This window comes from Alosa sapidissima, chromosome 14, assembly GCF_018492685.1.
Source record: "Alosa sapidissima isolate fAloSap1 chromosome 14, fAloSap1.pri, whole genome shotgun sequence".
NCBI lineage: Eukaryota > Metazoa > Chordata > Actinopteri > Clupeiformes > Clupeidae > Alosa > Alosa sapidissima.
This window is the reverse complement of record NC_055970.1, coordinates 519982-545000: the sequence shown is the minus strand read 5'-3', so window position 1 is coordinate 545000 and position 25019 is coordinate 519982. Positions and strand designations below refer to the sequence as shown.

General features: G+C 44.2%; 1 non-coding gene across 1 annotated transcript; it reads left to right on the top strand.

Annotated features, from left to right (window-relative positions):
• Positions 1–20276: 20276 nt before the first annotated feature.
• On the top strand, positions 20277–20349 carry trnav-aac. The gene has a single exon. It is a non-coding gene; the product is annotated as a tRNA-Val (tRNA).
• Positions 20350–25019: the final 4670 nt, after the last annotated feature.

Below are 25019 nucleotides of genomic sequence, written 5' to 3'. Positions count from 1 at the left end.
CACTACTTACTGCACTACTTACTGCACTACTTACTGCACTACTTACTACTTACTGCACTACTTACTGCACTACTTACTGCACTACTTACTACTTACTGCACTACTTACTGCACTACTTACTGCACTACTTACTGCACTACTTACTGCACTACTTACTGCACTACTTACTGCACTACTTACTACTTACTGCACTACTTACTGCACTACTTACTGCACTACTTACTACTTACTGCACTACTTACTGCACTACTTACTGCACTACTTACTGCACTACTTACTGCACTACTTACTGCACTACTTACTACTTACTGCACTACTTACTGCACTACTTACTGCACTACTTACTGCACTACTTACTGCACTACTTACTGCACTACTTACTACTTACTGCACTACTTACTGCACTACTTACTGCACTACTTACTGCACTACTTACTGCACTACTTACTGCACTACTTACTGCACTACTTACTACTTACTGCACTACTTACTGCACTACTTACTGCACTACTTACTGCACTACTTACTGCACTACTTACTACTTACTGCACTACTTACTGCACTACATACTGCACTACTTACTGCACTACTTACTGCACTACTTACTGCACTACTTACTGCACTACTTACTGCACTACTTACTGCACTACTTACTACTTACTGCACTACTTACTGCACTACTTACTGCACTACTTACTGCACTACTTACTACTTACTGCACTACTTACTGCACTACTTACTGCACTACTTACTGCACTACTTACTGCACTGCTTACTGCACTACTTACTACTTACTGCACTACTTACTGCACTACTTACTACTTACTGCACTACTTACTGCACTACTTACTGCACTACTTACTGCACTACTTACTGCACTACTTACTACTTACTGCACTACTTACTGCACTACTTACTGCACTACTTACTGCACTACTTACTGCACTACATACTGCACTACTTACTGCACTACTTACTGCACTACATACTGCACTACTTACTGCACTGCTTACTGCACTACATACTGCACTACTTACTGCACTACATACTGCACTACTTACTGCACTACTTACTGCACTACTTACTGCACTACTTACTGCACTACTTACTGCACTACTTACTGCACTACTTACTGCACTACTTACTACTTACTGCACTACTTACTGCACTACTTACTGCACTACTTACTGCACTACTTACTGCACTACTTACTACTTACTGCACTACTTACTGCACTACTTACTGCACTACTTACTGCACTGCTTACTGCACTACTTACTACTTACTGCACTACTTACTGCACTACTTACTACTTACTGCACTACTTACTGCACTACTTACTGCACTACTTACTGCACTACTTACTGCACTACTTACTACTTACTGCACTACTTACTGCACTACTTACTGCACTACTTACTACTTACTGCACTACTTACTGCACTACTTACTGCACTACTTACTGCACTACTTACTGCACTACATACTGCACTACTTACTGCACTACTTACTGCACTACTTACTGCACTGCTTACTGCACTACATACTGCACTACTTACTGCACTACATACTGCACTACTTACTGCACTACTTACTGCACTACTTACTGCACTACTTACTACTTACTGCACTACTTACTGCACTACTTACTGCACTACTTACTGCACTACTTACTGCACTACTTACTACTTACTGCACTACTTACTGCACTACTTACTGCACTACTTACTGCACTACTTACTGCACTACTTACTGCACTACTTACTACTTACTGCACTACTTACTGCACTACTTACTGCACTACTTACTGCACTACTTACTACTTACTGCACTACTTACTGCACTACTTACTGCACTACTTACTGCACTACTTACTGCACTACTTACTGCACTACTTACTGCACTACTTACTACTTACTGCACTACTTACTGCACTACTTACTGCACTACTTACTGCACTACTTACTGCACTACTTACTGCACTACTTACTGCACTACTTACTACTTACTGCACTACTTACTGCACTACTTACTACTTACTGCACTACTTACTGCACTACTTACTGCACTACTTACTGCACTACTTACTGCACTACTTACTACTTACTGCACTACTTACTGCACTACATACTGCACTACTTACTGCACTACTTACTGCACTACTTACTGCACTACTTACTGCACTACTTACTGCACTACTTACTACTTACTGCACTACTTACTGCACTACTTACTGCACTGCTTACTGCACTACTTACTACTTACTGCACTACTTACTGCACTACTTACTGCACTACTTACTGCACTACTTACTACTTACTGCACTACTTACTGCACTACTTACTGCACTACTTACTGCACTACTTACTACTTACTGCACTACTTACTGCACTACTTACTGCACTACTTACTGCACTACTTACTGCTTACTGCACTACTTACTGCACTACTTACTGCACTACTTACTGCACTACTTACTGCACTGCTTACTGCACTACTTACTGCACTACTTACTGCACTACTTACTACTTACTGCACTACTTACTACTTACTGCACTACTTACTGCACTACTTACTGCACTACTTACTGCACTACTTACTGCACTACTTACTGCACTGCTTACTGCACTACTTACTGCACTACTTACTGCACTACTTACTACTTACTGCACTACTTACTACTTACTGCACTACTTACTGCACTACTTACTGCACTACTTACTGCACTACTTACTGCACTACTTACTGCACTACTTACTACTTACTGCACTACTTACTGCACTACTTACTGCACTACTTACTGCACTACTTACTGCACTACTTACTGCACTACTTACTGCACTACTTACTGCACTACTTACTACTTACTGCACTACTTACTGCACTACTTACTGCACTACTTACTGCACTACATACTGCACTACTTACTGCACTACTTACTACTTACTGCTTACTGCACTACTTACTGCACTACTTACTACTTACTGCACTACTTACTGCACTACTTACTGCACTACTTACTGCACTACTTACTGCACTACTTACTACTTACTGCACTACTTACTGCACTACTTACTGCACTACTTACTGCACTACTTACTGCACTACTTACTGCTTACTGCACTACTTACTGCACTACTTACTGCACTACTTACTACTTACTGCACTACTTACTGCACTACTTACTGCACTACTTACTGCACTACTTACTGCACTACTTACTGCACTACTTACTGCACTACTTACTACTTACTGCACTACTTACTGCACTGCTTACTGCACTACTTACTACTTACTGCACTACTTACTGCACTACTTACTGCACTACTTACTGCACTACTTACTGCACTACTTACTGCACTGCTTACTGCACTACATACTGCACTACTTACTGCACTACTTACTGCACTACATACTGCACTACTTACTGCACTACTTACTGCACTACATACTGCACTACTTACTACTTACTGCACTACTTACTGCACTACTTACTGCACTACTTACTGCACTACTTACTGCACTACTTACTGCACTACTTACTGCACTACTTACTACTTACTGCACTACTTACTGCACTACATACTGCACTACTTACTGCACTACTTACTGCACTACTTACTACTTACTGCACTACTTACTGCACTACTTACTGCACTACTTACTGCACTACTTACTGCACTACTTACTACTTACTGCACTACTTACTGCACTACTTACTGCACTACTTACTGCACTACTTACTGCACTACTTACTGCACTACTTACTACTTACTGCACTACTTACTGCACTACTTACTGCACTACTTACTGCACTACTTACTGCACTACTTACTGCACTACTTACTGCACTACTTACTGCACTACTTACTACTTACTGCACTACTTACTGCACTGCTTACTGCACTACTTACTACTTACTGCACTACTTACTGCACTACTTACTGCACTACTTACTGCACTACTTACTGCACTACTTACTGCACTACTTACTGCACTACTTACTGCACTACTTACTACTTACTGCACTACTTACTGCACTGCTTACTGCACTACTTACTACTTACTGCACTACTTACTGCACTACTTACTGCACTACTTACTGCACTACTTACTGCACTACTTACTGCACTACTTACTGCACTACTTACTGCACTACTTACTGCACTACTTACTACTTACTGCACTACTTACTGCACTACTTACTGCACTACTTACTGCACTACTTACTGCACTACTTACTACTTACTGCACTACTTACTGCACTGCTTACTGCACTACTTACTACTTACTGCACTACTTACTGCACTACTTACTGCACTACTTACTGCACTACTTACTGCACTACTTACTGCACTACTTACTGCACTACTTACTACTTACTGCACTACTTACTGCACTGCTTACTGCACTACTTACTACTTACTGCACTACTTACTGCACTACTTACTGCACTACTTACTGCACTACTTACTACTTACTGCACTACTTACTGCACTACTTACTACTTACTGCACTACTTACTGCACTACTTACTGCACTACTTACTGCACTACTTACTGCACTACTTACTACTTACTGCACTACTTACTGCACTACTTACTGCACTACTTACTGCACTACATACTGCACTACTTACTGCACTACTTACTGCACTACTTACTGCACTACTTACTGCACTACTTACTGCACTACATACTGCACTACTTACTGCACTACTTACTACATACTGCACTACTTACTGCACTACTTACTGCACTACTTACTACTTACTGCACTACTTACTGCACTACTTACTGCACTACTTACTGCACTACTTACTGCACTACTTACTGCACTACATACTGCACTGCTTACTGCACTACTTACTGCACTACTTACTGCACTACTTACTGCATGCACTACTTACTGCACTACTTACTACTTACTGCACTACTTACTGCACTACTTACTGCACTACTTACTACTTACTGCACTACTTACTGCACTACTTACTGCACTACTTACTGCACTACTTACTACTTACTGCACTACTTACTGCACTGCTTACTGCACTACTTACTACTTACTGCACTACTTACTGCACTACTTACTGCACTACTTACTGCACTACTTACTGCACTACTTACTGCACTACTTACTGCACTACTTACTACTTACTGCACTACTTACTGCACTGCTTACTGCACTACTTACTACTTACTGCACTACTTACTGCACTACTTACTGCACTACTTACTGCACTACTTACTACTTACTGCACTACTTACTGCACTACTTACTACTTACTGCACTACTTACTGCACTACTTACTGCACTACTTACTGCACTACTTACTGCACTACTTACTACTTACTGCACTACTTACTGCACTACTTACTGCACTACTTACTGCACTACATACTGCACTACTTACTGCACTACTTACTGCACTACTTACTGCACTACTTACTGCACTACTTACTGCACTACATACTGCACTACTTACTGCACTACTTACTACATACTGCACTACTTACTGCACTACTTACTGCACTACTTACTACTTACTGCACTACTTACTGCACTACTTACTGCACTACTTACTGCACTACTTACTGCACTACTTACTGCACTACATACTGCACTGCTTACTGCACTACTTACTGCACTACTTACTGCACTACTTACTGCATGCACTACTTACTGCACTACTTACTACTTACTGCACTACTTACTGCACTACTTACTGCACTACTTACTGCATGCACTACTTACTGCACTACTTACTACTTACTGCACTACTTACTGCACTACTTACTGCACTACTTACTGCATGCACTACTTACTGCACTACTTACTACTTACTGCACTACTTACTGCACTACTTACTGCACTACTTACTGCATGCACTACTTACTGCACTACTTACTACTTACTGCACTACTTACTGCACTACTTACTGCACTACTTACTACTTACTGCACTACTTACTGCACTACTTACTGCACTACTTACTGCACTACTTACTGCACTACATACTGCACTACTTACTGCACTACTTACTGCACTACTTACTGCACTACTTACTGCATGCACTACTTACTGCACTACTTACTGCACTACTTACTGCACTACTTACTGCACTACATACTGCACTACTTACTGCATGGTCTCAAGCAAAATCATGGTTGTCCTATTTTAAACTTTATGTAATGTGTCTGAAAAATACAACCTGGGGTTAAAGAAGAATGGGCCGGGACTGAACAGCCATTAGCTATGATGGCCTGTCACAGGGAGCTTTCTGCCTCTCACTGCTCTTTTAACCTCGACTTGAAGTGAAAGGACCTGCCTTCCACGTTTCCTTTTTAAATCCTTTTAGACCTTTAAACCAACCACTGTGAAATGTTAAGACTGTGGGAGGTAGGCTTGCCTGTCCTTCAGTCACTCTCTGAGTTACCGTGAATAAGTTGAATAAAATAAAATAAAAATGGTATGGTATGGAAGACAGGAAGAATCAGTAGTGCTCCACTGCATTGTCAGACGGTTTAAAAACATTTTGGCATAGCATTGGTCATATCTTCGCCAGCCTGATCAGTATTTGTGTTTCGTTCGCCCGGTTACTCAAAGCATGCATGGTTGTCTTCTAAAGCAATTTGACAAGGTCACGGGAGACTGCAAGCAGAGTGAAAGATGGGGAGGAGGCCCCTGGAGCTCTCGCCTACTGCAATCTGCTGCAATCTGGAGCTCTCGCCTGCTGCAATCTGGAGCGCTCGCCTGCTGCAATCTGGAGCTCTCGCCTGCTGCAATCTGGAGCTCTCGCCTGCTGCAATCTGGAGCGCTCGCCTGCTGCAATCTGGAGCTCTCGCAATCTGGAGCTCTCGCCTGCTGCAATCTGGAGCGCTCGCCTGCTGCAATCTGGAGCTCTCGCCTGCTGCAATCTGGAGCTCTCGCCTGCTGCAATCTGGAGCGCTCGTCTGCTGCAATCTGCTGCAATCTGGAGCGCTCGCCTGCTGCAATCTGGAGCTCTCGCCTGCTGCAATCTGGAGCGCTCGCCTGCTGCAATCTGCTGCAATCTGGAGCGCTCGTCTGCTGCAATCTATCTGGAGCTCTCGCCTACTGCAATCTGGAGCTCTCGCCTGCTGCAATCTGGAGCGCTCGCCTGCTGCAATCTGCTGCAATCTGGAGCTCTCGCCTACTGCAATCTGGAGCGCTCGCCTGCTGCAATCTGCTGCAATCTGGAGCTCTCGCCTGCTGCAATCTGGAGCTCTCGCCTGCTGCAATCTGGAGCTCTCGCAATCTGGAACTCTCGCCTGCTGCAATCTGGAGCGCTCGCCTGCTGCAATCTGGAGCTCTCGCCTGCTGCAATCTGGAGCTCTCGCCTGCTGCAATCTGGAGCGCTCGCCTGCTGCAATCTGGAGCTCTCGCAATCTGGAGCGCTCGCCTGCTGCAATCTGGAGCTCTCGCCTGCTGCAATCTGGAGCTCTCGCCTGCTGCAATCTGGAGCGCTCGCCTGCTGCAATCTGCTGCAATCTGGAGCTCTCGCCTGCTGCAATCTGGAGCGCTCGCCTGCTGCAATCTGCTGCAATCTGGAGCTCTCGCCTGCTGCAATCTGGAGCTCTCGCCTGCTGCAATCTGGAGCTCTCGTCTGCTGCAATCTATCTGGACTCTCCGTCTCGCTCTCTCTTGTTTGTCCCGGAGTGCGCGCCTTTGTGATTGGAGTCGTAAATAATGGAAGCTAATCGCTCCACAAATTACAAAACAACTTATCTTTTATTTATTTATTGGGAGTTATCATAGGGGCCTCACTTAGAATGAAGAGGCGCCACGGTCGATCCAAACAGACCCTTTTGTTTTTAATGAACTCGGAAGATTATGGCGCGTAAACACGATCTGACAGTGTTTTCTCCCTTTGAGGTCCGTCTGGGCCACCCAGCCTCAAAAGAAAAGGGGGAACGGGACAAACAATACACTTTGTTTACCACACGATGTTTTGATTACACTCCCACCTCACTCCCACCTCTCACCTCACTCCCACCTCTCACCTCACTCCCACCTCTCACCTCACTCTCACCTCACTCTCACCTCTCACCTCACTCCCACCTCTCACCTCACTCTCACCTCACTCCCACCTCTCACCTCTCACCTCACTCCCACCTCACTCCCACCTCTCACCTCACTCCCACCTCTCACCTCACTCCCACCTCTCACCTCACTCTCACCTCACTCCCACCTCTCACCTCTCACCTCACTCCCACCTCACTCCCACCTCTCACCTCACTCCCACCTCTCACCTCACTCTCACCTCACTCCCACCTCTCACCTCTCACCTCACTCCCACCTCACTCCCACCTCTCACCTCACTCCCACCTCTCACCTCACTCTCACCTCACTCCCACCTCTCACCTCACTCCCACCTCTCACCTCACTCCCACCTCTCACCTCACTCTCACCTCACTCCCACCTCACTCCCACCTCTCACCTCACTCCCACCTCTCACCTCACTCCCACCTCACTCCCACCTCACTCCCACCTCTCACCTCACTCCCACCTCCCACCTCACTCCCACCTCTCACCTCACTCTCACCTCTCACCTCACTCTCACCTCACTCTCACCTCACTCCCACTTTGACTGCAGTAAGTGGTGGGGGGGGGGGGGGGGGGGTGGCCTCAGACACAGAGACGAAGAGACGATGATGATGATGATGAGTGAGGATATTAAAATTCACAAACCGACCCTGGAGCACATGTATGGAAAAAAAATGCATGTGCAGTCAAACAGAACTGCACACACATAACACACACACTCTCTCTTTCTCTGTCTCTCTCTCTCTCTCTCTCTATCTCTCTCTTTCTTACACACAGAGAGAGAGAGATAAAAAAGATAGAGAGAGACAAACTCGCAAAACTATTCATGATGCAATCATTAATAGCATCTCTTTGTAAAATCTGCACACAGGCATGCACACACACACATTTTTAAAATCTAGACATGATGCAATCATTAACCATATCTCTGTGCTGCTCGACCCACACACAGAATGTTATGAAGTCGCTTTTGCACAACATTAATCATAACACTTAATATTGCTCTTTAACTGTTCTACTCACACACAAACTCACACACACACACACCACACACACACACACACACACATAGATACTCTCCCTCTCACACATATACTCTCTCTCTCTCTGTCTCTGTCTGTCTCTCTCTTTCTCTCTATCTCTCTCTCTCTCACACACACACACACACACACACACACACACACCACTTAAAATATTAATAACAAGAAACTGATCATCAGGATCACAAGGGAGATGAATGTACCATAGATGTTTCATATATTTATTATAGATTTATATATTAATCTATCTCCCCTCCCCTGCGCTGTACAGGACCACTAGAGCGTAATAGTAGACGCTCACATTGGAGCCCTGGATTTAATTGGGCTCTTCAGCTGCTCTGACGTGCAATTTGGAGTCCATCAAAAACCAGTTGCACATCAAACTCTCCAACTGGACAGCTCACACTGATGAAGGCACTGAATGGAGGAATGTCAACACACTCACGCTCACACTCACACTAACACTCACCACAGGCTATTTATTGTGGTAGTCGGTCTAACATGCATAGTGCTTAGTTCATTTTGAGGATGCCTTGTAAAAGAAGCAGGAGAGAGGAGCTAGAGTGAGAGGAAGAGAGAGAGAGAGAGAGAGAGAGAGTGAGAGAGAGAGAGAGAGATTTTTGATTTTGAATTGCGCTTTATTGTACAACAGTCTTAACAACTCAAGGTCACGTCAGTCACAGCTCAAAAAAAGTAAAATAACTGGGCCTTACACAAAAGCAGAACAAAATTCTATCTCCTCATTAATCACAGAGCATATTGCACCTCCATAACACCATTTATCAACAAATGTTTCAAGAGTTTGCATATGTTTGTAGAAGTAATAATCAGTCAGCACACTAGATTTGACCAATCTTGAGAAAACATTTACAACATCAGCATCTAGATTGGTGACCATTTTGTTTCTCCTGCTTATGTAAATGGCCATTTTTGCTTGGCCCAAAAGGAAATTAATCAACTGACATTTTACTCTGTGTGACCGGGTATATTCAAAACCAAAAACAAATATTTGCAAAGAAAAAGCTTCATCAAAAACTTGAAAAAGGCCTTCTAAAACCCTAAACAAAGGTGACAACCTCAAACATTGCGAGAAACAGTGAAACACTGTCTCCCTCTGAAAGCAAAAAGGACAGTCCTGACAAACCCCTGGGTTTATGATGGACACAAACGCATTAATTGCAACAATACCATGGAGAACTCTCCACTGCAAATCACAGACTTGTTTCCTCAACGGTGGTTTATAGAGTGCCCTCCATTCAGGTTTTACAGTATCATCTAGACCCAGAACATTTCGCCAAGGAGTGTCAACTCTCGCATTCAATTTCTGTTTGTTTAGAACAATAACACACATTTTGTACAGAGGTTTACTGCAAAAGTCATCCAAAACAATCTCTGTTCGTTCTTTATTCTCCAAAATAACCCCTGCACAGTCACCCAGTTTTGGCCTAACACATACATTGAGAAAAGGATCCTCCTGATCAGGAGGGTCTAACCCCAAACAGTACTGTTTTAGTCTTTCACATTCCTCAGCCGTAAGGAGTGCCTTCCACCTACCCAACAGTTTGTTGATGACACGTATGGACCTTATCCCTAGGCGCAATGCTAGTTCCTCAGAACAAACCAGATCAGGCCCTGCAATGTCCACTAACTGTCTAATCTTGACAACACCAGAGTCACATAGTATCCTTGTCAGTGTGGGGTTCTCGCTCCCAGCGATGTCAAATCGGGAGCCATAAACCAAAGGCTCTTCCAGAAGCCAATGCAGTGATGTGTTAGTTCCAGTTCTTTGCATATTGAAAAAGTTCAGGATAGCAAACAGTCCTCTGTAAAAAGACGGCAATGCTGATACATTCAGTCTCTTAGTATCCGTCCAGAAAAGTGTTTTGTCCAATCCCAATCCTCCTGTTGTCCGAAGGATTACACTCGCCAAAGGCCTCCAAATCAGATCTTGTGGACCCGTAAGGTACCTTTGCAGAAACGCAAGACGGAAGGCTGCGGCTCTGCTAGACAACTGCACAAGCCCTTGCCCTCCCTCATCTTTAGGCAGGTACAGCATGCTCTGGGGTAGCCAGTGCAGATTGTCCCAAAAAAAATCAACTAATAGAGCTTGAATGGTAGCTAAAAAGTCTGTTGGAGGATCAATACAGGCTAATCTGTGCCACAGAGAGGAAGCAGTAAGGTTATTGGCGATAAGAACACGCCCCCTGTAGGAAACGTGTGGAAGGATCCATTTCCACCTGTTTAATCGGCCCTTAATTTTCTCCAGAACCCCCTCCCAGTTTTTCCTCATGGTGTCCTGATCTCCCAAATAGACTCCTAGGTACTTAAGTCCACCCCTTTTCCATTCAAGGCCAGTAGGAAGCCTTAGCTGTACCCCTGACCAGTCCCCAAAAAGAAAAGCATCACTTTTGTTCCAATTCACCTTTGCAGATGAAATCAAACCAAAGGTGCCTATTATGTTGGTTAACATGTCAATGTCCTTTTGCTCACTGACCATCACAATTAAATCATCAGCATAGGCTGAAACCTTAAACACATCGTGACACAAAGGCACTGAAAACCCAGAGAGCTTAGCCCTCAGCTTATTTAACAGGGGTTCAATGGCTAATGCATACAGCATTCCAGATAGAGAACAACCTTGTCGTACACCCCTTTGAACTCTGAAGGGAGCACACAAACCACCGTTGATCTTCAAGACACTTTCAATATTACAATACAGGGCCTGGATCATTGCTATAAAATTCCTACTAAAACCAAAGTGTGTCAGGACTTTCCACAGATAAGCATGCTCAACGCGATCAAAGGCCTTCTCTTGGTCTAAAGAGATGAGACCTGTTCTGAGACCAAGTAGATTGGAGACGTCTAAGACACCCTTGACTAGTTGGATATTATCAAAGATGGACCGCTCAGGTACACAGTATGTTTGATCTATGTGTATAACCTCTGCCATGACCTTCCCCAATCTAGTGGCCAAAACTTTAGAAAAAATCTTGTAATCTGTAGAGAGCAGAGCGACTGGACGCCAGTTCTTCAGCTCGTTCAGATCGCCCTTATTTGGTAGTAAGGTGAGCACTGCTCTCTTACAAGATAGTGGTAACTCCCCCCTACCTAAACATTCAGTGAGCACCTCTTGAAAGTCCTCACCCAGAACTGGCCAAAAGGCCTTATAGAACTCAACAGACAAGCCGTCAATACCTGGTGCCCGCCCATTCTCCATAGCCATAAGGGCATTGTGAAGCTCCTCTAAGGATATATCTTCACCAAGCATCGTGACTGAATCCTCGCAAAGTGTGGGTGAATTCTGAAAAAAATCAGCCTCCACATCTGGGTGTTCATTGTGCTCATTTTTGTACAGATCAGCATAAAAGAGAACAGCTAGCTTCCGTATCTCAATCGTGTTAGTCACTAGGGTGCCAGACTGGGCCCGTAGAGCATGAATATATCTTTTTTGACCATTTTTCTTTTCAAGATTGAAAAAGAACTTGGAGGGAGCATCCATCTCTGAGATGTTTCTGAAACGTGATCTAATCAATGCGCCTTGAGCTTTGAGCCGTATTAGTTCAGATAATGCCACCTTCCTTGTGTTGTAAGCCTCAGTGTACTGCCCAGTACCAGATGTTCCCATCAGGTTCTGCATTTCAATTATGTCAACTTCAAGGTTCTTGAGGGACATGGTTATATGCCTCTTGTGACATTGCAAGTGTAACCTTGGCAGAATTGTTTAATTTTAGTTTTTGTTATATCCCACCACTGAGACAGTGAGGAGTAAAGCTCCTTGTCTGCCTTGAGTATATTCCAGAGATAAATAAAACATTCTTTAAAATTGAAATCATCTAAAAGTGATGCATTGAAATGCCAGTATGCACTCTTGTGTTTAACATTACTTGCACTTATGTTACACATCACCATGCTGTGGTCAGAAAAACCAACAGGGTGAATGGTACAAGATCTAAATTTGTTCATATGATGTCTAAAAGTATAAAACCGGTCAAGCCTAGCTAATGACATCGTGTTTCCCCTGTAGTGTGCCCAAGTGTACTGCCTCTCACTTTGGTGCAGGTTCCTCCAAATATCGCATAAGTTACTCTCAACTATCACCTCAATGAGATGGCTACGTGAAACCATGTGGGGTTCAGCATGATTCCGATCAAGTCTTGCCTCTGTGCAATTAAAATCGCCGCCTAGGATAAGGAGTTCATTATCACTACAGTTCTTCACTGAGGCATTCAACGTTTTAAGAAAAGCTACTCTATCTGTGGCGGAGGTCGGTGCATAAACACACATGAAAACAAAAACGTCATTCTCAAACGTAGCGTGTACTTTTAGAAGCCTCCCCTTAATCACTTCTTCAATGCTGTATGACAGGGGAATAAAGCTGCATGAAAACAACAGTGCCACTCCAGCACTGTCAGACGTGTTATGGCTGAGAATAGTCAGCCCATTCCACTCTCTTGCCCAATCTGTAGCGTTATTGATATCACTATGTGTCTCTTGTAAAAACACAACATCTGTTGCCTTTTGCTGTAAAAGCTCATAAATTTGAGCTCTTTTTCTAAAGTCCCTTCCTCCGTTAATGTTAAGGGTAGTAATCCTAATATTGTTCATATGTTCATATAAAGAAAGAAAGAGACAGAGAAAAAACACGTGATGGAAGAGAAAGCTGCAGTTAATCCGCGAGTGCATCGCTATTTTCTTTCTTAAGTTTACCAATAAGTTTCCGTAGACGGTGAAGTTCCCGGTCATCAAAGGCCCCTTCCTGTCTATGATGACAGACATCGTTTATAAACTGCATACTGTCAAGGAAATGATCCTCGACTCGAACCCCCCTTTTCCCTTTTGTATCAGCCAAGAAATTACTAATGTCGCTAGCACTGTACATCACCATCACATTATCGCTACCAGACCAGGAAAACCTGCTCGAATCGGTGGAATAGCCATCACTGTCCGACTCGGTATAGTTAGCATGTTCTTTCTGTTTAGCCTGCTTTTTTGTGCTGTGATCATCGCTACGGTTAGATTTCTTTTTGGGTATTTTAAAAACAGTTGTTTCGGCCTCCATGTCACTACCATCTGACACGCACGGAGCAGTTTTACGGGCTACTTTTAGTTTCGGGTCTGAAGTTAGTAAGTGCGTTAACCCACCTGAGGCGGACGTAGGCCTACCCGCAGCAGCAGACGCACCACCAGGCTCACTCCCACTCGGCAAAGACTCTGACTCATCAGCCTTTTCCTCAACAGTCACATCAGACACAGCTGAGGCAATCGTTGGTGAAACCAATTCAAATGCAGACTCGGCTGCAGAGGATTTATCCTCTGTAACGATCGCCAGTACAGGCGCAATCGCCGGGGTTTTTTCGGTGGTTTTATCGGACTCAGTCACAGCGGACTCCTCCACCATAAACTCAGCCCTACCTAACACAGTAGTGGTGGATGTCCCCGCAAGCTCAGGCCTATCTGCCGTAGACACCGAGCTGCTAGGCTCGGGTTGGTTATCCCCGACTGTGGCAGACTCCTCCGCCACAGACCCACCTGTCGTAGGTTCGCCTCCTTCGGCACTGGCTGCTGCTGGCATTCGCCCTCTAGCATCCTCACTGTGAGGTTTAGATGGGCACACGCGAACAAGATGTCCTATCATCCCACAACCAAAACATTTCATGGCGGTATCAGATGTCACAAAAACTATATAATAAGACCCGTCAACGTTAAAACGGAAAGTCAAATTGAGCTCATCACCGCTGTCTAGGATCATGTAAACTTGTCTCCTAAAGGAGACAACATGCTTAAGTAATGGCGATTTGCAGCCAATTGGAATTTTCTTGATTGGGGAAACAAGTTTACCATAACGCAAAAGCTCAGTGCTAATTAATCGGTCAGAAAGAAATGGGGGAATATTCGAAATGACAATCTTAGTCGAGGGCAAACTCAGGGGTACAACAGGATTGAACGTGCCATTAAGCACAACACCACTTTGGACAATGTCATTTGCCTTGGCAATACTGTTTAGGAAAACAACAACAGCATTCTTCATTCGCGAAGCTGATACAGTATTACCGTGACCCACAATTTCTCCAATGGCCAAACTACAAACCTCCACACTAACATCAGAGATCACCTTCACGCCGTGACGACGTGTCAAGGCCTCAAATTCCATTGTTACACCCCGACCAGCTGTAAGCCGGGTGCGGGGGTTCTGCTTCACTTCCAACCCCAAAACAGTCAACCACACTAAGTCCCAACAATAAGATAAAAAACAATGATACAACACATATAAGTACAAACAAAAGATAGAGTTTTAAAGATAGCCACAGACGGCGTTCAGTCGTACTCACACTCACGGCACTCACGCAATCCCAGCATGCACTCGAGAGAGAGAGAGAGAGAGAGAGAGAGAGAGAGAGAGAGAGAGAGAGAGAGAGAGAGACGAGGAGAAGATCATCATGGGCTCCTTGTTCCCAGGACAGATTTGGCTCCCACCTCGATTTTCTGGCTGAGTGAACCCCACTCTCTGATCTCAGGCTCCAGGGCTCCAGCTCTGCAGGAGGGAGGGGAGAGAGAGAGAGAGAGAGAGAGAGAGAGAGAGAGAGAGAGAGAAGGAAACTGAGAGAGAAAGAGGGAGTGCCAAAGAGAGGGAACGGATGAAAGGGAAAGATGGCGGGAGGTAAGGTAAGGAGAGTGAGAGATTGGCAGAGAAAGAAAGAATGGGAGAGAGGGAGATGGAGAGAGAGGGAGATGGAGAGAGGAAAGGTGAGGGAGGGAGGAAAAAAGAAAGAGACAGAGGAGAGGAAAGAGAGAAAAGGAAGTTGATGGAGAGAAAAAAATAAATGATGTGGATGGAGGAAAGATATTATGTTTGAGTGTGCCTGTGTGACAGGGGAAGAGGTGGTCATTTTTTTAAGATATTATGAGCGAGAGAGACTGAGAGAGAGGAGTAGTAATTGAGACTGAATTTAATGTCTCTGTAGTCTGTGAGTGCAGGACAATCAAAGAGTCAGATAAATATACCAACAGCTGTTTACTGAGTCGACTGCTAAAACATATGGCAGGAGTTGCTGGTGGTCAGACAGATCGTTGGGCGCTAACGTTCCTGTGTGCTAATCATTCCACCGCTGTGATGAAGGCGACGGCAGTGCTAGGAAGAGCAATGTAGCTGTGCAGCTGACCAGCCGGTTACCACGGTTGCACTGCGACATATTTTCCACTCGCCGCCTTCGATCTGCCAAGGAGCTAGGCTCAATTGATTATCACTAAAGAGGCCGTTCATTGCTCTAAAGCAGACACCTATTCTGTCCCTCAGTGGGTGTTCGAGAGAGTGGGATGAGGAGGGGAAGTGGGGAGAGTGGATGGGTTGTGTGTGGAGGGGGTGTCTGGTAATATTTTTTACAGTCTCAAGAATCTCTGGAATATCACCCAAGGGGAGAATCAGGTGAAGCTATCCAGAGATTAGTCACGTTCCAGGTTGGAGGGCTGGTGGTAGAAAGAGAGAGAGAGAGAGAGAGAGAGAGGGAGAGAATGATGTCCTCTTATCACGTCCTGGGATCCCTGATCTCGAGAGCCGGGGTTGCCAGTTCAAAGCCGTTCTGGGAGTTTTGATGGTTTTATCAGAGAAGATCCTCCCCCTATTGCTCTCCTCCACAGCTGCAGTCCCACTCTTCTCTTCTCTTCTCTTCTCCTCCCCCTCTCCTCTAGTCCCACTCTTCTCTTCTCTTCTCTTCTCCTCCCCCTCTCCAGCCTGAAAGCGTGTCTCATGCTAGAGAAGAAAGGGAGCAGTGGCACCTGGGTCATCCTCCGTTTCAGCAGCTAATAGCTTCTCCATCACAGCGACGCAAGCCCTCCTAACCCACCCAGAGGTGGGAAAGACTTGAATTTGAATAGCTGCATTAATGGCCAACCTTTTTTTTTGTAATCTTTTTGTGTCTGTGGGTGTGTGTGTGTCTCCTCATATGGGAGACTGAGTCAATGCAAAGGGGCTTTTTTTTTTTGCGGGAGGTTGGGTCAATTGTTGGAGTGCATTGTGCCCGTCAGGCTTTGTAGATGGTGCATGGCAGAGCCCTTGACTCATCTCCTGTAAGTCCTCCTGCGGTTACAGTGGGGAAATATGCTGCAGCCTGGGTGGCTTTATTACTGTAATGGCAGCAGCGGGGAGAGTCACATGCTATTTTATCTGTGCGAGAGGCGAGCTGTGGGGACTGGTGCAGAGGAACTGAACAGGCAGACAGAGAGACAGACAAGCAGAGAGACACTGAAAGGGAGAAAGACATAGAGAGACAGTTGTTTATGAGGACAAAGGGACAGAATGGGCATTTATGTGTGCAAGTGTGTGTGTGTGTGTGTGTGTGTGTGTAAGTGTGTGTGTGTGTGTGTGCAAGTGTGTGTGTGCGCGCGTGTGTGTGTGTGTGTGTGTGTGTGTGTGTGCAAGTGTGTGTGTGCAAGTGTGTGTGTGTGTGTGTGTGTGTGCAAGTGTGTGTGTGTGTGTGTGTTGTGGGTGGTGAGGGGGGCTAAAGAGGGAGGGATTTGGGGGTTTTGATTGGTAATTATGTCCATGCCCTAGTACAATGAGGCTGTGAAATCTCTCTGCACTCAATTTCTTTCCCACTCTCCTCTCTATCCCTCTATCTTTCACTCCCTCCTCTTTAATCTTACTCTGCAGCCTCTCAGACAATGAATTAATGTCTTGCTGCCCTCACCAACCCTTTACAGGTAAGCTTTAATAATGACGGCTAATAAAATTTAAAAGCAGGATCTTTTGAATTTCAAATGAGGACCCTGTGAAGAAACTAGAATCCATCCATCGAGAGTTTGGGCAGTAGTGGGAAGGAGCTGAAATATGGTTAGCAAAGGCCTGCAGCTGTGAGGTGTTGGAGGGGGGAAGACCAGTGTTGGGGCGTTGGGGGTGCCTGACCAAACCATACATTTTATTATCAGAAAGAGCTATTCATTTATTTGTTTTGTGCTGCAATAATACAGTTTCTATACACTTTATTATAATGTGTTATACTATCAGGTACTATTATTGTACTTGCATTATGTATTTGTGGGTACATATAGTTGTTACATTGTAATACAAAATGCTTTTACAAAACTTTGCCAATTTGTCTATTTTCATCAGAGGCAAAGAGCTGACCTGAGACCTGCTGGATGGGGTAAATCTGGTCATGACAGATTTGATATACAAACCATTCTTAGCTCCAACCTGTGCTGCTACAACCTAGTTACTCTTTGATACAGTGGAATAAACCTATTAAGTGTACCAGTTAATTACTTACATGTACATATGACATGTATGTTGTGTTGTGTCTTCGATGTCTTGGAACAGGTCTACTAATTCACTACATAGTACATAGGCTATATCAACTGTGTTGGTACACACTTATTGCTCTTTGATACAGTGGCACAAACCCATTAAAATGAAGTGTACCAGTTAAGTATTTACAATTACATATTACATGTATGTTGTGTCATTTGTGTCTTGGAACATGTCTGCCATTACCCTACATACTGTAGTACATGTATCAACTGTGTTGGTACACATTTATTACTCTTTTGATACAGTGGAATAAACACATTAAAATAAAGTGTGCCAGTTAAGTACTTACATGGACATATTATATACATCCTGTCAATGATGTCATGCATCCTGTAATTGATGTGTTGAAACATGTCTGCTGTTACACCACACAGTACATGTGAATTAGTAGACCTGTTCCAAGACATCGAAGACATAACATACATGTCATATGTACATGTAAGTAATTAACTGGTACACTTAATAGGTTTATTCCACTGTATCAAAGAGTAACAAGGTTGTAGCAGCACAGATGTTACATGTACACTGAAGACAATGAGGCCTTGACTGGAGCTAAGAATGATTTGTATATCAAATCTATCATGACCAGATTTACCCCATCCAGCAGGTCTCAGGTCAGCTCTTTGCCTCTGATGAAAATTTAGACAAATTGGCAAAGTTTTGTAAAAGCACTCAGTATTACAATGTAACAACTATATGTAGGTACCCACAAATACATAATGCAAGTACAATGATAGTACCTGATAGTGCATGTTGTTACACAGGTTGTACCACTGTACCTAATTAGGTAGGTACACTGTAACAGCGACACATTAAAATAAAGTGTTACCAAAAACAATTAGATTGAGGTTTTCATTTATGTATTGTTTATTTAGTTCTAATAAAGTTATGTACCACTGTTAGTAGGAGTAGAAACTAAGAATACAGAAGACGATATCTGGGGGGGGGGCAGTGGAAAATGACAGGAAGCGAGTGGGAGAGAGAGTCGAGGTGGGATCCGGAAAGGACCATGGGGGGAGGAATCAAACCCGGGTCGCCGGCGTACAGTGCAGGTGCTCCAGCCAGTTGTGCCACTGCTGGGGCTGGGGTATTTTTGTAAAAGTTAAAAAGTTCAAAACATCTTATATGACCAAAATATTTTCCGGTGTCTGGTGCCTATTTTCTAGGCTAGATATGCTTCTTCTGTAAGCCTCCATATCCATATTCCTACCACGTATAAGGTCAGAAGTGAGGATATTGGACCCAAATAAAGATATAAAGACAGAACAATGGTTGAGTCCCTCAGTGCAAGCTGCCAGACAATGAACAGTCCTTAGTTTGGAACACAGATCAGGCCATGCAAAAAGACTAGACAGAATCCAGAATCAAGGGCCAGTTAGGAGTCTGCAGCAGAGAAGGTGTAAACCCTCTGGGGGTTGTCAGAGGGTCGCCAAACTTCATCTCCAACACATCTTACAAGCTCGGCATTAATGGAACCCAGAACCAACCAGACGTTGTCCAACACAGGAACAGAAGTAGTGTCATCTAACTCAGCAACAGGCATCGCATGGCATCAGCTGACTCAGAAACAGGCATGACGTTGGCTGAGAGTTGGTGACAGGCATAGCCTCTACAGTGGCAATATTAATAACTGGAGATAGGCTTAGCGGTAGGTTTGGCATGAACTGAAGTAGAGACAGACTCACAAACAGGTGAGATGTTGGCCAAAATGCGAAGCAGCTGAACCTTCAAGACCTCCACGAAGCTGTTTCGACAGCCACTGAAAGACTGGAAGGTTTACTGGTGGCTAGCACATTGAAGGTTCCTTGACTCCTAGAGTGAATAAAGCTAAATGCTAGCTTGCTTGGAGCTAGCCAAGTCTGGATGTTTCCATAGTGTAGTGGTTATCACGTTCGCCTAACACGCGAAAGGTCCCCAGTTCGAAACTGGGTGGAAACAAATTCTTATTGGGCAGCTGTGGCCCACTGGTTAGCACTCTGGACTTGTAACCGGAGGGTTGCCGGTTCGAGCCCCGACCAGTGGGCCATGGCTGAAGTGGTCTTGAGCAAGGCACCTAACCCCTCACTGCTCCCCGAGCGCCGCTGTTGTAGCGGGATTAGTGTGTGCTTTACCTCGCTGTGTGTGTTTCACTAATTCATGGATTGGGTTAAATGCAGAGACCAAATTTCCCTCACGCGATCAAAAGAGTATATATACTTAAGTCTGGTGTTGGGAGCTAGCACTCTGGGAACTAGCAGGATAGTGTTTCTCTGACATAGGAACTGGGTCCATTGGCTAATAGGCTTAACCATTCTAATGAGGAGACACAGCACTCAAAAAATCCTCCAAAGAAATGCATAGGGTTAGTTTGTAATGCCAATACGGTAGTTGTCTACACATTCTGCGGCAAAAAAGTCAACATGTGAATACATTTTGAATTTCCCCTTGGGGATCAATAAAGTATCTATCTATCATTGTGCCAATCATGTGGTGTGTTGTGAATACATTGTGCCAATCATGTGTTATGATCTCGCCGCTGGAGCAAGGTTGGTGTCGTGAAGCCTTGCATTTCCGCCGAAATAGATGCCCAATAAGTACCCAAAACGCTTTACAATATGACCGCAGAGTGGAGTGACTTGCCTAAAAGGACTTTGGCTTAACGTCAGTTGACTCAAGGACAAGGCTAAGAGCTAGCAGGAGAGTGACCAACTGACACAGGGACTGGGCCCAGCATTGCCTAACAGGCCTGAACCCAGCTAATTCACAACCTTGATTGGAGCTTGAAGACAAACAGTGTTTTCAGATAAACCTGAGAGAAAGATTGGACCCTACTGACAAACATTTGGGACAAACTTAGTTAAACAAATGTGATAACAGAAGTGACATGGATGGGAGACTTTGGTGAATGGAGGTAAGGTCTGATTTCAAATCTTCATTTTCCACTTATTTGATACGTATATTGTATTAATGTATTAATGACAATGAATGTAATTATGCAAAGACCATACTATATATCATTGATCAGAAGTCATACTGCACACCGCAAATATGCCAACACCTGTACCTAGAGGTATTGCAGCAGTCAATTCAACAAACTACCCAATATTCTAAACAAGTCAAAATGACCTCCACACAATTCTTGCACAGAAAACAAAAACAAGCAAAACAAGATAAACAAATGGGGAGATCATCCATCTCAGCAGGACACCGTTAGCAGCCGCCTGCACGGAATAATACACCCTGATTACCGCAGCAACGCGAGAGTTAAGTGCCAAGGAGCGGCGTAACAACATCACCCCCGTCCTGTACCCCAGAATTCGATTAAATCTTTGATTTATTTATTTGTTTAGCGATGAGGCCCCCATTGTCATCATTTTTTTTTCCCTCGCAGAGTAAATAATTCAATAAAAGTTTCGAAAAAAAAAACAGTCAACCCCCCTACCCCACGCCACCACACACACACACACACACACACCACACACAACCTTTCCCATTCTGTATTAAAATGATGTATGATGTATATGAGAGTTTTGTGCAGGGCGAGATTCTCATCAGGTTCTGCAGTCACTAGCGGCGTGTTGGATAAGCCTGAGCTCAGGGGCCTACTAGGCTCTCTCTCCCACCTCCAGAGGCCCTCGCGTGGAGACCAGAAGGGCAGCCACCTCCGCCTGTTTTCAACCCACATCTGTCTTTGCTAAGACAGGGTCACTGGGAGCTATTTCTAATCTCCTGTACTGTAGGTGTGGTGGTGGTGGTGTGTGTGTGTGTGTGTGTGCGTATCTGCTTATAAGAGAAATGGATTGCCACTCATTGTGGGGACGCGGGAGGGGTGAGAAGGGGCTGGGGGACTGTTCTCTGCGAGGAGTGGCTGCTCGACAATAATTGCAGGCTGACTGGTAGGTGAGAGGGAATATGACAATCTGCGATGGTAAATTGATTTTTCCTCTGCATGGTGCCAGAGCACGGACAAAGAGGGCACAGGGAGAGAGAGAGAAAGAGGGGAAGAAAGAGTGAGAGGGAGGGAGAGAGAAATGAATTACCTGCATGGTGGAAAGGAATTTTGGTGTTCAGTTGCGTAGGTTGGCATCATATCAATTTCTTTTCAAGCCCCCTGAAATATAGCATGCCAGTGTTTTAAATATATATATATATATATATATATATATATATATATATATATATATATATATATATATATATATATATATATAATGTATGTCCTCATTTGGACAACAAATATGTCTGGATAAGTAAAAAAAAAACACCATTGGCACAGCTGTCGTGGCTTAGGTATGGGGGAGATTGTACAACCAGTAAAAAACTGCTGCTGTTTGGTTTCTTTGATTATATGTAAGAGTTTATAACTCTCTCTCTCTCTTCCTCTCTCTATCTTTCTCTGCATGTCTGTCTCTCTGTATTATTGTGTGTGTGTCTTTAATGCTATTGTTCTGAGAAAGAATGGGAGGGTTAGGTCACTTATGAGAAAACTCCACCTGCGTCTCCCAATCAAGTGGGGCTGCTGCCAGTCTCCCTATGGCCTCTCTCTCTCTCTCTCTCTCTCTCTCTCTCTCTCTCTCTCTCTCTCTCTCTCTCTCTCTGAGGATGAAAGCTCTTTCTCAGAGCACCCAGAGGACTGAGGCTCAAGTGGCTGCACACAGCTGCACACAGCAGGCAGAGTTCATGCCAGTTGGATTTAGGTTTTTTAAAAAGTCCCCTCTCTCATTAGTGTTTGCTTTGTCCACCTACTCACTGTCTTGCAAATGTCGGAGAAGCTGCCTGGCCTCGGTCATTAGCACAGACTCACTACCCAGCAATATCATGTTGTTTATATCCCGCGATCCTTTATGTTTGTTAGCATGAAAAGATAGCAGCCTAGAACAACCTCACTCTCTAGACAAAAAATAATAAACAAGTCAACACTGAATTCTAATAACTGATTGTCATTCATCATCACCAATGTATGCACGTACACACACACACACACACACACACACACACACACACACACACACACACAGACACGCAAACACACACACACACACACACACACACACACACACACACACACACACACACACACACACCACTACCAACACTGTGGGAGCCTTCTGCAGCAATAAAATAATTGTTATGCATCCAAAACACCTGATTATACTTCCTCACTGACATGCTCTTTGTGCCTAATGGTATCAGCAGTGGGGGCTTTTGTTGTTCGGCTGGCTGAATGTGACAGCGCTGTTCTAAGCCTTGACCTGAGCACAAAAGCAGAAGAGAGAGAGCATTTGATGTCCGCAGGCCTTTCAGAGACCACGTAGTGAGTCATCACTACATGAAATAATTGTTCCTTCTGATTTTAATAAGGATCAGAACATAATATCAGCTTATTACACTACGTCTCAAGCCTTGCCTCCTTTCAAACGATGATAATGATAATTGCAAAGATTACACTCTAATTGCCGGGAGCTTTAATTGCATTTTCTCACCCCTCCCAAATCAAACCCCCTCTCTGCACCCCCACACCACCCGTCCCCACCTCTCTCTCTCTCTCTCTCTCTCTCTCTCTCTCTCTCTCTCTCTCTCTCCCTCTCTCTAACTCTCCCGTTCTCTCTCATTGTGATGAATTGCAACAGGTTGCATCAGCACCATGCTTAATATTCTGATATGCAAAGTGACCAATTCAAAGTGATTCAAAAATTCTCTGGATTTCTTAAATGACAGCAAAAGGAAATGCCATGACAGATGGCGCGTCCCAGACAGAAGGGGGAACGGACATGGTCAGAGTCTGGCTCTGATTTGGGTCCTTGCAAGCATCAGATAGCACACCAGCCTCATATGCACCCCAGATAGCACACTAGCCTCATATGCACCCCAGATAGCACACTAGCCTCATATGCACCCCAGATAGCACACTAGCCTCATATGCACCCCAGATAGCACACTAGCCTCATATGCACCCCAGATAGCACACTAGCCTCATATGCACCCCAGATAGCACACTAGCCTCATATGCACCCCAGTCATCCTTGACGTTCTTAATGTCATTTTCTTTTTACAAAATAATGAAGGATGATGAGTTTGTATTTTTTCTCAAAAAAATAAGTCTGAACATACGGCTTCACTTCATTAGTGAAGCACGCAGAGGCTGTACCGTTACTCGACATGCTGCTTTTAGCCAAACATGTTTGAACAAATAAGCATGACATCCTTATCTGTGAAGGCCTTTTTTTCCCCCAAGCACATGAAGGTTCTCTTCAACTAAACAAGCCTGTCAAATTGGCGTGCAGCCCCCTTGAAATATTCCAGAGATGGGATGGTGTGGTGACAGCGCCTAATAAGCCCATTCATATGTATGACCTGATTAGAAAAGCACAATTAACATTCGGAGCAGTTCAAGTCTAACCTCGCTTTCATGCTTGAGTTGTCAGGCCACATTAATGCCTTTTGATATTATTCATTTTGTTCGTTATTTATTTCCACTCTTGAGAGATTCTACAGCACTGATGCAAAAGACAGATGTATGGACAGTAGAGAAATATAAGATATTTTATGATGCCTTAGGCAAATTTGCTTTCCTTTTTTTAAACTTGTATCCTTAGGCTACAAGTGATGGTGGAAGCCTTGTTTAAATC